We start from the raw sequence: 13,964 nt of genomic DNA on the forward strand, positions 1-13,964 counted from the left end.
ATTCAAGTACTAACCAGACCTTAACCTGCTAAGATTCAGAGATCGGGCATTGACTTCTTCTTTTTTTTTTTTTTTTGCAAGATTATTATATAATTCGTGAAAAATATCCAAAAATTTAAAGCACCTGGTATTCCCAGGCAGTCTCCCATCCATGTACTAACCTGGCCCAAACCTGCTTATATTCAGAGATCGGGCATTGACTCTATTTTTTGCCAAATTTATTATATACTAAGTGAAAAAATTCCAAAAGCTTAAAGCACCTGGTATTCCTTGGCGGTCTCTCATCCAAGTACTAACCAGACCTAAACCTGCTAAGATTCAGAGATCGGGCATTGACTCTTTTTTTTTTTTTTTTTTTGCAAGATTATTATATAATTCGTGAAAAATATCCAAAAATTTAAAGCACCTGATATTCCCAGGCAGTCTCCCATCCATGTACTAACCTGGCGCAAACCTGCTTATATTCAGAGATCGGGCATTGACTCTATTTTTTGGCAAAATTATTATATACTAAGTGAAAAATTTCAAAATAGCTTAGAGTACCTGGCATTCCCAGGCGGTCTCCCATCCAGGCACTAACCAGGCCCAAACCTGCTTAGCTTCCGAGATCAGACAAGATCGGGCATAGCCAGGCTGGTATGGCCATAAGCGAAGACTGCTGCAAAGAGAAGGCTATTTAAAGATCAGCCAATCTACTCGCCAGTACATTATAAAAGTAGGAAAGAAACCCCAAAAGCTTAAAGCACCTGGTATTCCTAGGCGGTCTCTCATCCAAGTACTAACCTGGCCCAAACCTGCTTATATTCAGAGATCGGGCATTGACTCTATTTTTTGCCAAATTTATTATATACTAAGTGAAAAAATTCCAAAAGCTTAAAGCACCTGGTATTCCTTGGCGGTCTATCATTCAAGTACTAACCAGACCTTAACCTGCTAAGATTCAGAGATCGGGCATTGACTTCTTCTTTTTTTTTTTTTTGCAAGATTATTATATAATTCGTGAAAAATATCCAAAAATTTAAAGCACCTGGTATTCCCAGGCAGTCTCCCATCCATGTACTAACCTGGCCCAAACCTGCTTATATTCAGAGATCGGGCATTGACTCTATTTTTTGCCAAATTTATTATATACTAAGTGAAAAAATTCCAAAAGCTTAAAGCACCTGGTATTCCTTGGCGGTCTCTCATCCAAGTACTAACCAGACCTAAACCTGCTAAGATTCAGAGATCGGGCATTGACTCTTTTTTTTTTTTTTTTGCAAGATTATTATATAATTTGTGAAAAATATCCAAAAATTTAAAGCACCTGGTATTCCCAGGCAGTCTCCCATCCATGTACTAACCTGGCCCAAACCTGCTTATATTCAGAGATCGGGCATTGACTCTATTTTTTGCCAAATTTATTATATACTAAGTGAAAAAATTCCAAAAGCTTAAAGCACCTGGTATTCCTTGGCGGTCTCTCATCCAAGTACTAACCAGACCTAAACCTGCTAAGATTCAGAGATCGGGCATTGACTCTTTTTTTTTTTTTTTTTTTTTGCAAGAATATTATATAATTCGTGAAAAATATCCAAAAATTTAAAGCACCTGATATTCCCAGGCAGTCTCCCATCCATGTACTAACCTGGCGCAAACCTGCTTATATTCAGAGATCGGGCATTGACTCTATTTTTTGGCAAAATTATTATATACTAAGTGAAAAATTTCAAAAAAGCTTACAGTACCTGGTATTCCCAGGCGGTCTCCCATCCAGGCACTAACCAGGCCCAAACCTGCTTAGCTTACGAGATCAGACAAGATCGGGCATAGCCAGGCTGGTATGGCCATAAGCGAAGACTGCTGCAAAGAGAAGGCTATTTAAAGATCAGCCAATCTACTCGCCAGTACATTATAAAAGTAGGAAAGAAACCCCAAAAGCTTAAAGCACCTGGTATTCCTAGGCGGTCTCTCATCCAAGTACTAACCTGGCCCAAACCTGCTTATATTCAGAGATCGGGCATTGACTCTATTTTTTGCCAAATTTATTATATACTAAGTGAAAAAATTCCAAAAGCTTAAAGCACCTGGTATTCCTTGGCGGTCTCTCATCCAAGTACTAACCAGACCTAAACCTGCTAAGATTCAGAGATCGGGCATTGACTCTTTTTTTTTTTTTTTTGCAAGATTATTATATAATTTGTGAAAAAAATCCAAAAATTTAAAGCACCTGGTATTCCCAGGCAGTCTCCCATCCATGTACTAACCTGGCCCAAACCTGCTTATATTCAGAGATCGGGCATTGACTCTATTTGTTGCCAAATTTATTATATACTAAGTGAAAAAATTCCAAAAGCTTAAAGCACCTGGTATTCCTTGGCGGTCTCTCATCCAAGTACTAACCAGACCTAAACCTGCTAAGATTCAGAGATCGGGCATTGACTCTTTTTTTTTTTTTTTTTTTTTGCAAGATTATTATATAATTCGTGAAAAATATCCAAAAATTTAAAGCACCTGATATTCCCAGGCAGTCTCCCATCCATGTACTAACCTGGCGCAAACCTGCTTATATTCAGAGATCGGGCATTGACTCTATTTTTTGGCAAAATTATTATATACTAAGTGAAAAATTTCAAAAAAGCTTACAGTACCTGGTATTCCCAGGCGGTCTCCCATCCAGGCACTAACCAGGCCCAAACCTGCTTAGCTTACGAGATCAGACAAGATCGGGCATAGCCAGGCTGGTATGGCCATAAGCGAAGACTGCTGCAAAGAGAAGGCTATTTAAAGATCAGCCAATCTACTCGCCAGTACATTATAAAAGTAGGAAAGAAACCCCAAAAGCTTAAAGCACCTGGTATTCCTAGGCGGTCTCTCATCCAAGTACTAACCTGGCCCAAACCTGCTTATATTCAGAGATCGGGCATTGACTCTATTTTTTGCCAAATTTATTATATACTAAGTGAAAAAATTCCAAAAGCTTAAAGCACCTGGTATTCCTTGGCGGTCTATCATTCAAGTACTAACCAGACCTTAACCTGCTAAGATTCAGAGATCGGGCATTGACTTCTTCTTTTTTTTTTTTTTTTGCAAGATTATTATATAATTCGTGAAAAAATATCCAAAAATTTAAAGCACGCTGGTATTCCCAGGCAGTCTCCCATCCATGTACTAACCTGGCCAAACCTGCTTATATTCAGAGATCGGGCATTGACCTCTATTTTTTGGCCAAATTTATTATACTACTAGTGAAAATTCCAAAAGCTTAAAGCCCCTGGTATTCCTAGGCCGGTCTCTCATCCCAAGTACTACAACCTGGCCCAAATCTATATCAGAGTCGGCATTGACTCTTTTTGGCCATATTATAACTAGATAAAAAATTCTGCAAAAGCTAAGCACCTGGATTCCTTGGCGGTTCATCATCCAACTCTGCTAAGATTCAGAGATCGGGCATTGACTTCTTCTTTTTTTTTTTTTTTTGCAAGATTATTATATAATTCGTGAAAAATATCCAAAAATTTAAAGCACCTGGTATTCCCAGGCAGTCTCCCATCCATGTACTAACCTGGCCCAAACCTGCTTATATTCAGAGATCGGGCATTGACTCTATTTTTTGCCAAATTTATTATATACTAAGTGAAAAAATTCCAAAAGCTTAAAGCACCTGGTATTCCTTGGCGGTCTCTCATCCAAGTACTAACTAGACCTAAACCTGCTAAAATTCAGAGATCGGGCATTGACTCTTTTTTTTTTTTTTTTTGCAAGATTATTATATAATTTGTGAAAAATATCCAAAAATTTAAAGCACCTGGTATTCCCAGGCAGTCTCCCATCCATGTACTAACCTGGCCCAAACCTGCTTATATTCAGAGATCGGGCATTGACTCTATTTTTTGCCAAATTTATTATATACTAAGTGAAAAAATTCCAAAAGCTTAAAGCACCTGGTATTCCTTGGCGGTCTCTCATCCAAGTACTAACCAGACCTAAACCTGCTAAGATTCAGAGATCGGGCATTGACTCTTTTTTTTTTTTTTTTTTTTGCAAGATTATTATATAATTCGTGAAAAATATCCAAAAATTTAAAGCACCTGATATTCCCAGGCAGTCTCCCATCCATGTACTAACCTGGCGCAAACCTGCTTATATTCAGAGATCGGGCATTGACTCTATTTTTTGGCAAAATTATTATATACTAAGTGAAAAATTTCAAAAAAGCTTAGAGTACCTGGCATTCTCAGGCGGTCTCCCATCCAGGCACTAACCAGGCACAAACCTGCTTAGCTTCCGAGATCAGACAAGATCGGGCATAGCCAGGCTGGTATGGCCCTAAGCGAAGACTGCTGCAAAGAGAAGGCTATTTAAAGATCAGCCAATCTACTCGCCAGTACATTATAAAAGTAGGAAAGAAACCCCAAAAGCTTAAAGCACCTGGTATTCCTAGGCGGTCTCTCATCCAAGTACTAACCTGGCCCAAACCTGCTTTTGTTCAGAGATCGGGCATTGACTCTATTTTTTGCCAAATTTATTATATACTAAGTGAAAAAATTCCAAAAGCTTAAAGCACCTGGTATTCCTTGGCGGTCTATCATTCAAGTACTAACCAGACCTTAACCTGCTAAGATTCAGAGATCGGGCATTGACTTCTTCTTTTTTTTTTTTTTTTGCAAGATTATTATATAATTCGTGAAAAATATCCAAAAATTTAAAGCACCTGGTATTCCCAGGCAGTCTCCCATCCATGTACTAACCTGGCCCAAACCTGCTTATATTCAGAGATCGGGCATTGACTCTATTTTTTGCCAAATTTATTATATACTAAGTGAAAAAATTCCAAAAGCTTTAAGCACCTGGTATTCCTAGGCGGTCTTTCAACCAAGTACTAACCAGACCTAAACCTGCTAAGATTCAGAGATCGGGCATTGACTCTATTTTTTTTTTTTTTTTTGCAAGATTATTATATAATTTGTGAAAAATATCCAAAAATTTAAAGCACCTGGTATTCCCAGGCAGTCTCCCATCCATGTACTAACCTGGCCCAAACCTGCTTATATTCAGAGATCGGGCACTGACTCTATTTTTTGCCAAATTTATTATATACTAAGTGAAAAAATTCCAAAAGCTTAAAGCACCTGGTATTCCTTGGCGGTCTATCATTCAAGTACTAACCAGACCTTAACCTGCTAAGATTCAGAGATCGGGCATTGACTTCTTCTTCTGCACCTGATATTCCCAGGCAGTCTCCCATCCATGTACTAACCTGGCGCAAACCTGCTTATATTCAGAGATCGGGCATTGACTCTATTTTTTGGCAAAATTATTATATACTAAGTGAAAAATTTCAAAATAGCTTAGAGTACCTGGCATTCTCAGGCGGTCTCCCATCCAGGCACTAACCAGGCCCAAACCTGCTTAGCTTCCGAGATCAGACAAGATCGGGCATAGCCAGGCTGGTATGGCCATAAGCGAAGACTGCTGCAAAGAGAAGGCTATTTAAAGATCAGCCAATCTACTCGCCAGTACATTATAAAAGTAGGAAAGAAACCCCAAAAGCTTAAAGCACCTGGTATTCCCAGGCAGTCTCCCATCCATGTACTAACCTGGCCCAAACCTGCTTATATTCAGAGATCGGGCATTGACTCTATTTTTTGCCAAATTTATTATATACTAAGTGAAAAAATTCCAAAAGCTTAAAGCACCTGGTATTCCTTGGCGGTCTCTCATCCAAGTACTAACCAGACCTAAACCTGCTAAGATTCAGAGATCGGGCATTGACTCTTTTTTTTTTTTTTGCAAGATTATTATATAATTTGTGAAAAAAATCCAAAAATTTAAAGCACCTGGTATTCCCAGGCAGTCTCCCATCCATGTACTAACCTGGCCCAAACCTGCTTATATTCAGAGATCGGGCATTGACTCTATTTGTTGCCAAATTTATTATATACTAAGTGAAAAAATTCCAAAAGCTTAAAGCACCTGGTATTCCTTGGCGGTCTCTCATCCAAGTACTAACCAGACCTAAACCTGCTAAGATTCAGAGATCGGGCATTGACTCTTTTTTTTTTTTTTTTTTTTTTTGCAAGATTATTATATAATTCGTGAAAAATATCCAAAAATTTAAAGCACCTGATATTCCCAGGCAGTCTCCCATCCATGTACTAACCTGGCGCAAACCTGCTTATATTCAGAGATCGGGCATTGACTCTATTTTTTGGCAAAATTATTATATACTAAGTGAAAAATTTCAAAAAAGCTTACAGTACCTGGTATTCCCAGGCGGTCTCCCATCCAGGCACTAACCAGGCCCAAACCTGCTTAGCTTACGAGATCAGACAAGATCGGGCATAGCCAGGCTGGTATGGCCATAAGCGAAGACTGCTGCAAAGAGAAGGCTATTTAAAGATCAGCCAATCTACTCGCCAGTACATTATAAAAGTAGGAAAGAAACCCCAAAAGCTTAAAGCACCTGGTATTCCTAGGCGGTCTCTCATCCAAGTACTAACCTGGCCCAAACCTGCTTATATTCAGAGATCGGGCATTGACTCTATTTTTTGCCAAATTTATTATATACTAAGTGAAAAAATTCCAAAAGCTTAAAGCACCTGGTATTCCTTGGCGGTCTATCATTCAAGTACTAACCAGACCTTAACCTGCTAAGATTCAGAGATCGGGCATTGATTTCTTCTTTTTTTTTTTTTTTGCAAGATTATTATATAATTCGTGAAAAATATCCAAAAATTTAAAGCACCTGGTATTCCCAGGCAGTCTCCCATCCATGTACTAACCTGGCCCAAACCTGCTTATATTCAGAGATCGGGCATTGACTCTATTTTTTGCCAAATTTATTATATACTAAGTGAAAAATTCCAAAAGCTTTAAGCACCTGGTATTCCTAGGCGGTCTTTCAACCAAGTACTAACCAGACCTAAACCTGCTAAGATTCAGAGATCGGGCATTGACTCTATTTTTTTTTTTTTTTTGCAAGATTATTATATAATTTGTGAAAAATATCCAAAAATTTAAAGCACCTGGCATTCCCAGGCAGTCTCCCATCCATGTACTAACCTGGCCCAAACCTGCTTATATTCAGAGATCGGGCACTGACTCTATTTTTTGCCAAATTTATTATATACTAAGTGAAAAAATTCCAAAAGCTTAAAGCACCTGGTATTCCTTGGCGGTCTCTCATCCAAGTACTAACCAGACCTAAACCTGCTAAGATTCAGAGATCGGGCATTGACTCTTTTTTTTTTTTTTTTTTTTTGCAAGATTATTATATAATTCGTGAAAAATATCCAAAAATTTAAAGCACCTGATATTCCCAGGCAGTCTCCCATCCATGTACTAACCTGGCGCAAACCTGCTTATATTCAGAGATCGGGCATTGACTCTATTTTTTGGCAAAATTATTATATACTAAGTGAAAAATTTCAAAATAGCTTAGAGTACCTGGCATTCCCAGGCGGTCTCCCATCCAGGCACTAACCAGGCCCAAACCTGCTTAGCTTCCGAGATCAGACAAGATCGGGCATAGCCAGGCTGGTATGGCCATAAGCGAAGACTGCTGCAAAGAGAAGGCTATTTAAAGATCAGCCAATCTACTCGCCAGTACATTATAAAAGTAGGAAAGAAACCCCAAAAGCTTAAAGCACCTGGTATTCCTAGGCGGTCTCTCATCCAAGTACTAACCTGGCCCAAACCTGCTTATATTCAGAGATCGGGCATTGACTCTATTTTTTGGCAAATTTATTATATACTAAGTGAAAAAATTCCAAAAGCTTAAAGCACCTGGTATTCCTTGGCGGTCTATCATTCAAGTACTAACCAGACCTTAACCTGCTAAGATTCAGAGATCGGGCATTGACTTCTTCTTTTTTTTTTTTTTTTGCAAGATTATTATATAATTCGTGAAAAATATCCAAAAATTTAAAGCACCTGGTATTCCCAGGCAGTCTCCCATCCATGTACTAACCTGGCCCAAACCTGCTTATATTCAGAGATCGGGCATTGACTCTATTTTTTGCCAAATTTATTATATACTAAGTGAAAAAATTCCAAAAGCTTAAAGCACCTGGTATTCCTTGGCGGTCTCTCATCCAAGTACTAACTAGACCTAAACCTGCTAAAATTCAGAGATCGGGCATTGACTCTTTTTTTTTTTTTTTTTGCAAGATTATTATATAATTTGTGAAAAATATCCAAAAATTTAAAGCACCTGGTATTCCCAGGCAGTCTCCCATCCATGTACTAACCTGGCCCAAACCTGCTTATATTCAGAGATCGGGCATTGACTCTATTTTTTGCCAAATTTATTATATACTAAGTGAAAAAATTCCAAAAGCTTAAAGCACCTGGTATTCCTTGGCGGTCTCTCATCCAAGTACTAACCAGACCTAAACCTGCTAAGATTCAGAGATCGGGCATTGACTCTTTTTTTTTTTTTTTTTTTGCAAGATTATTATATAATTCGTGAAAAATATCCAAAAATTTAAAGCACCTGATATTCCCAGGCAGTCTCCCATCCATGTACTAACCTGGCGCAAACCTGCTTATATTCAGAGATCGGGCATTGACTCTATTTTTTGGCAAAATTATTATATACTAAGTGAAAAATTTCAAAAAAGCTTAGAGTACCTGGCATTCTCAGGCGGTCTCCCATCCAGGCACTAACCAGGCACAAACCTGCTTAGCTTCCGAGATCAGACAAGATCGGGCATAGCCAGGCTGGTATGGCCCTAAGCGAAGACTGCTGCAAAGAGAAGGCTATTTAAAGATCAGCCAATCTACTCGCCAGTACATTATAAAAGTAGGAAAGAAACCCCAAAAGCTTAAAGCACCTGGTATTCCTAGGCGGTCTCTCATCCAAGTACTAACCTGGCCCAAACCTGCTTTTGTTCAGAGATCGGGCATTGACTCTATTTTTTGCCAAATTTATTATATACTAAGTGAAAAAATTCCAAAAGCTTAAAGCACCTGGTATTCCTTGGCGGTCTATCATTCAAGTACTAACCAGACCTTAACCTGCTAAGATTCAGAGATCGGGCATTGACTTCTTCTTTTTTTTTTTTTTTTGCAAGATTATTATATAATTCGTGAAAAATATCCAAAAATTTAAAGCACCTGGTATTCCCAGGCAGTCTCCCATCCATGTACTAACCTGGCCCAAACCTGCTTATATTCAGAGATCGGGCATTGACTCTATTTTTTGCCAAATTTATTATATACTAAGTGAAAAAATTCCAAAAGCTTTAAGCACCTGGTATTCCTAGGCGGTCTTTCAACCAAGTACTAACCAGACCTAAACCTGCTAAGATTCAGAGATCGGGCATTGACTCTATTTTTTTTTTTTTTTTGCAAGATTATTATATAATTTGTGAAAAATATCCAAAAATTTAAAGCACCTGGTATTCCCAGGCAGTCTCCCATCCATGTACTAACCTGGCCCAAACCTGCTTATATTCAGAGATCGGGCACTGACTCTATTTTTTGCCAAATTTATTATATACTAAGTGAAAAAATTCCAAAAGCTTAAAGCACCTGGTATTCCTTGGCGGTCTATCATTCAAGTACTAACCAGACCTTAACCTGCTAAGATTCAGAGATCGGGCATTGACTTCTTCTTCTGCACCTGATATTCCCAGGCAGTCTCCCATCCATGTACTAACCTGGCGCAAACCTGCTTATATTCAGAGATCGGGCATTGACTCTATTTTTTGGCAAAATTATTATATACTAAGTGAAAAATTTCAAAATAGCTTAGAGTACCTGGCATTCTCAGGCGGTCTCCCATCCAGGCACTAACCAGGCCCAAACCTGCTTAGCTTCCGAGATCAGACAAGATCGGGCATAGCCAGGCTGGTATGGCCATAAGCGAAGACTGCTGCAAAGAGAAGGCTATTTAAAGATCAGCCAATCTACTCGCCAGTACATTATAAAAGTAGGAAAGAAACCCCAAAAGCTTAAAGCACCTGGTATTCCCAGGCAGTCTCCCATCCATGTACTAACCTGGCCCAAACCTGCTTATATTCAGAGATCGGGCATTGACTCTATTTTTTGCCAAATTTATTATATACTAAGTGAAAAAATTCCAAAAGCTTAAAGCACCTGGTATTCCTTGGCGGTCTCTCATCCAAGTACTAACCAGACCTAAACCTGCTAAGATTCAGAGATCGGGCATTGACTCTTTTTTTTTTTTTTTGCAAGATTATTATATAATTTGTGAAAAAAATCCAAAAATTTAAAGCACCTGGTATTCCCAGGCAGTCTCCCATCCATGTACTAACCTGGCCCAAACCTGCTTATATTCAGAGATCGGGCATTGACTCTATTTGTTGCCAAATTTATTATATACTAAGTGAAAAAATTCCAAAAGCTTAAAGCACCTGGTATTCCTTGGCGGTCTCTCATCCAAGTACTAACCAGACCTAAACCTGCTAAGATTCAGAGATCGGGCATTGACTCTTTTTTTTTTTTTTTTTTTTTTTGCAAGATTATTATATAATTCGTGAAAAATATCCAAAAATTTAAAGCACCTGATATTCCCAGGCAGTCTCCCATCCATGTACTAACCTGGCGCAAACCTGCTTATATTCAGAGATCGGGCATTGACTCTATTTTTTGGCAAAATTATTATATACTAAGTGAAAAATTTCAAAAAAGCTTACAGTACCTGGTATTCCCAGGCGGTCTCCCATCCAGGCACTAACCAGGCCCAAACCTGCTTAGCTTACGAGATCAGACAAGATCGGGCATAGCCAGGCTGGTATGGCCATAAGCGAAGACTGCTGCAAAGAGAAGGCTATTTAAAGATCAGCCAATCTACTCGCCAGTACATTATAAAAGTAGGAAAGAAACCCCAAAAGCTTAAAGCACCTGGTATTCCTAGGCGGTCTCTCATCCAAGTACTAACCTGGCCCAAACCTGCTTATATTCAGAGATCGGGCATTGACTCTATTTTTTGCCAAATTTATTATATACTAAGTGAAAAAATTCCAAAAGCTTAAAGCACCTGGTATTCCTTGGCGGTCTATCATTCAAGTACTAACCAGACCTTAACCTGCTAAGATTCAGAGATCGGGCATTGATTTCTTCTTTTTTTTTTTTTTTGCAAGATTATTATATAATTCGTGAAAAATATCCAAAAATTTAAAGCACCTGGTATTCCCAGGCAGTCTCCCATCCATGTACTAACCTGGCCCAAACCTGCTTATATTCAGAGATCGGGCATTGACTCTATTTTTTGCCAAATTTATTATATACTAAGTGAAAAATTCCAAAAGCTTTAAGCACCTGGTATTCCTAGGCGGTCTTTCAACCAAGTACTAACCAGACCTAAACCTGCTAAGATTCAGAGATCGGGCATTGACTCTATTTTTTTTTTTTTTTTTGCAAGATTATTATATAATTTGTGAAAAATATCCAAAAATTTAAAGCACCTGGCATTCCCAGGCAGTCTCCCATCCATGTACTAACCTGGCCCAAACCTGCTTATATTCAGAGATCGGGCACTGACTCTATTTTTTGCCAAATTTATTATATACTAAGTGAAAAAATTCCAAAAGCTTAAAGCACCTGGTATTCCTTGGCGGTCTCTCATCCAAGTACTAACCAGACCTAAACCTGCTAAGATTCAGAGATCGGGCATTGACTCTTTTTTTTTTTTTTTTTTTTTGCAAGATTATTATATAATTCGTGAAAAATATCCAAAAATTTAAAGCACCTGATATTCCCAGGCAGTCTCCCATCCATGTACTAACCTGGCGCAAACCTGCTTATATTCAGAGATCGGGCATTGACTCTATTTTTTGGCAAAATTATTATATACTAAGTGAAAAATTTCAAAATAGCTTAGAGTACCTGGCATTCCCAGGCGGTCTCCCATCCAGGCACTAACCAGGCCCAAACCTGCTTAGCTTCCGAGATCAGACAAGATCGGGCATAGCCAGGCTGGTATGGCCATAAGCGAAGACTGCTGCAAAGAGAAGGCTATTTAAAGATCAGCCAATCTACTCGCCAGTACATTATAAAAGTAGGAAAGAAACCCCAAAAGCTTAAAGCACCTGGTATTCCTAGGCGGTCTCTCATCCAAGTACTAACCTGGCCCAAACCTGCTTATATTCAGAGATCGGGCATTGACTCTATTTTTTGGCCAAATTTATTATATACTAAGTGAAAAAATTCCAAAAGCTTAAAGCACCTGGTATTCCTTGGCGGTCTATCATTCAAGTACTAACCAGACCTTAACCTGCTAAGATTCAGAGATCGGGCATTGACTTCTTCTTTTTTTTTTTTTTTTTGCAAGATTATTATATAATTCGTGAAAAATATCCAAAAATTTAAAGCACCTGGTATTCCCAGGCAGTCTCCCATCCATGTACTAACCTGGCCCAAACCTGCTTATATTCAGAGATCGGGCATTGACTCTATTTTTTGCCAAATTTATTATATACTAAGTGAAAAAATTCCAAAAGCTTAAAGCACCTGGTATTCCTTGGCGGTCTCTCATCCAAGTACTAACTAGACCTAAACCTGCTAAAATTCAGAGATCGGGCATTGACTCTTTTTTTTTTTTTTTTGCAAGATTATTATATAATTTGTGAAAAATATCCAAAAATTTAAAGCACCTGGTATTCCCAGGCAGTCTCCCATCCATGTACTAACCTGGCCCAAACCTGCTTATATTCAGAGATCGGGCATTGACTCTATTTTTTGCCAAATTTATTATATACTAAGTGAAAAAATTCCAAAAGCTTAAAGCACCTGGTATTCCTTGGCGGTCTCTCATCCAAGTACTAACCAGACCTAAACCTGCTAAGATTCAGAGATCGGGCATTGACTCTTTTTTTTTTTTTTTTTTTTTTGCAAGATTATTATATAATTCGTGAAAAATATCCAAAAATTTAAAGCACCTGATATTCCCAGGCAGTCTCCCATCCATGTACTAACCTGGCGCAAACCTGCTTATATTCAGAGATCGGGCATTGACTCTATTTTTTGGCAAAATTATTATATACTAAGTGAAAAATTTCAAAAAAGCTTAGAGTACCTGGCATTCCCAGGCGGTCTCCCATCCAGGCACTAACCAGGCCCAAACCTGCTTAGCTTCCGAGATCAGACAAGATCGGGCATAGCCAGGCTGGTATGGCCATAAGCGAAGACTGCTGCAAAGAGAAGGCTATTTAAAGATCAGCCAATCTACTCGCCAGTACATTATAAAAGTAGGAAAGAAACCCCAAAAGCTTAAAGCACCTGGTATTCCTAGGCGGTCTCTCATCCAAGTACTAACCTGGCCCAAACCTGCTTATATTCAGAGATCGGGCATTGACTCTATTTTTTGCCAAATTTATTATATACTAAGTGAAAAAATTCCAAAAGCTTAAAGCACCTGGTATTCCTTGGCGGTCTATCATTCAAGTACTAACCAGACCTTAACCTGCTAAGATTCAGAGATCGGGCATTGACTTCTTCTTTTTTTTTTTTTTTTTGCAAGATTATTATATAATTCGTGAAAAATATCCAAAAATTTAAAGCACCTGGTATTCCCAGGCAGTCTCCCATCCATGTACTAACCTGGCCCAAACCTGCTTATATTCAGAGATCGGGCATTGACTCTATTTTTTGCCAAATTTATTATATACTAAGTGAAAAATTCCAAAAGCTTAAAGCACCTGGTATTCCTTGGCGGTCTCTCATCCAAGTACTAACCAGACCTAAACCTGCTAAGATTCAGAGATCGGGCATTGACTCTTTTTTTTTTTTTTTTTTTGCAAGATTATTATATAATTTGTGAAAAATATCCAAAAATAAAGCACCTGGTATTCCCAGGCAGTCTCCCATCCATGTACTAACCTGGCGCAAACCTGCTTATATTCAGAGATCGGGCATTGACTCTATTTTTTGCCAAATTTATTATATACTAAGTGAAAAAAATTCAAAAAGCTTAAAGCACCTGGTATTCCTTGGCGGTCTCTCATCCAAGTACTAAC

The 13,964-nt window shown here is 38.5% G+C and overlaps 12 pseudogenes; all 12 read right to left on the reverse strand.

The window, feature by feature from the left end:
• Positions 1–531: 531 nt before the first annotated feature.
• On the reverse strand, positions 532–650 carry LOC113102765 (uncharacterized; annotated as a pseudogene).
• A 1,065-nt stretch (positions 651–1,715) lies between these two features.
• On the reverse strand, positions 1,716–1,834 carry LOC113102755 (uncharacterized; annotated as a pseudogene).
• A 784-nt stretch (positions 1,835–2,618) lies between these two features.
• Positions 2,619–2,737, reverse strand: LOC113102756 (uncharacterized; annotated as a pseudogene).
• Positions 2,738–4,195: 1,458 nt separating this feature from the next.
• On the reverse strand, positions 4,196–4,314 carry LOC113102773 (uncharacterized; annotated as a pseudogene).
• Positions 4,315–5,327: 1,013 nt separating this feature from the next.
• On the reverse strand, positions 5,328–5,446 carry LOC113102770 (uncharacterized; annotated as a pseudogene).
• A 784-nt stretch (positions 5,447–6,230) lies between these two features.
• LOC113102757 (uncharacterized) lies at positions 6,231–6,349 on the reverse strand (annotated as a pseudogene).
• A 1,067-nt stretch (positions 6,350–7,416) lies between these two features.
• Positions 7,417–7,535, reverse strand: LOC113102766 (uncharacterized; annotated as a pseudogene).
• A 1,066-nt stretch (positions 7,536–8,601) lies between these two features.
• LOC113102775 (uncharacterized) lies at positions 8,602–8,720 on the reverse strand (annotated as a pseudogene).
• A 1,012-nt stretch (positions 8,721–9,732) lies between these two features.
• LOC113102771 (uncharacterized) lies at positions 9,733–9,851 on the reverse strand (annotated as a pseudogene).
• A 785-nt stretch (positions 9,852–10,636) lies between these two features.
• LOC113102758 (uncharacterized) lies at positions 10,637–10,755 on the reverse strand (annotated as a pseudogene).
• A 1,068-nt stretch (positions 10,756–11,823) lies between these two features.
• On the reverse strand, positions 11,824–11,942 carry LOC113102767 (uncharacterized; annotated as a pseudogene).
• Positions 11,943–13,012: 1,070 nt separating this feature from the next.
• LOC113102768 (uncharacterized) lies at positions 13,013–13,131 on the reverse strand (annotated as a pseudogene).
• Between the last annotated feature and the right edge of the window lie 833 nt (positions 13,132–13,964).

This window comes from Carassius auratus, unplaced genomic scaffold, assembly GCF_003368295.1.
Source record: "Carassius auratus strain Wakin unplaced genomic scaffold, ASM336829v1 scaf_tig00217763, whole genome shotgun sequence".
Taxonomy (NCBI): domain Eukaryota; kingdom Metazoa; phylum Chordata; class Actinopteri; order Cypriniformes; family Cyprinidae; genus Carassius; species Carassius auratus.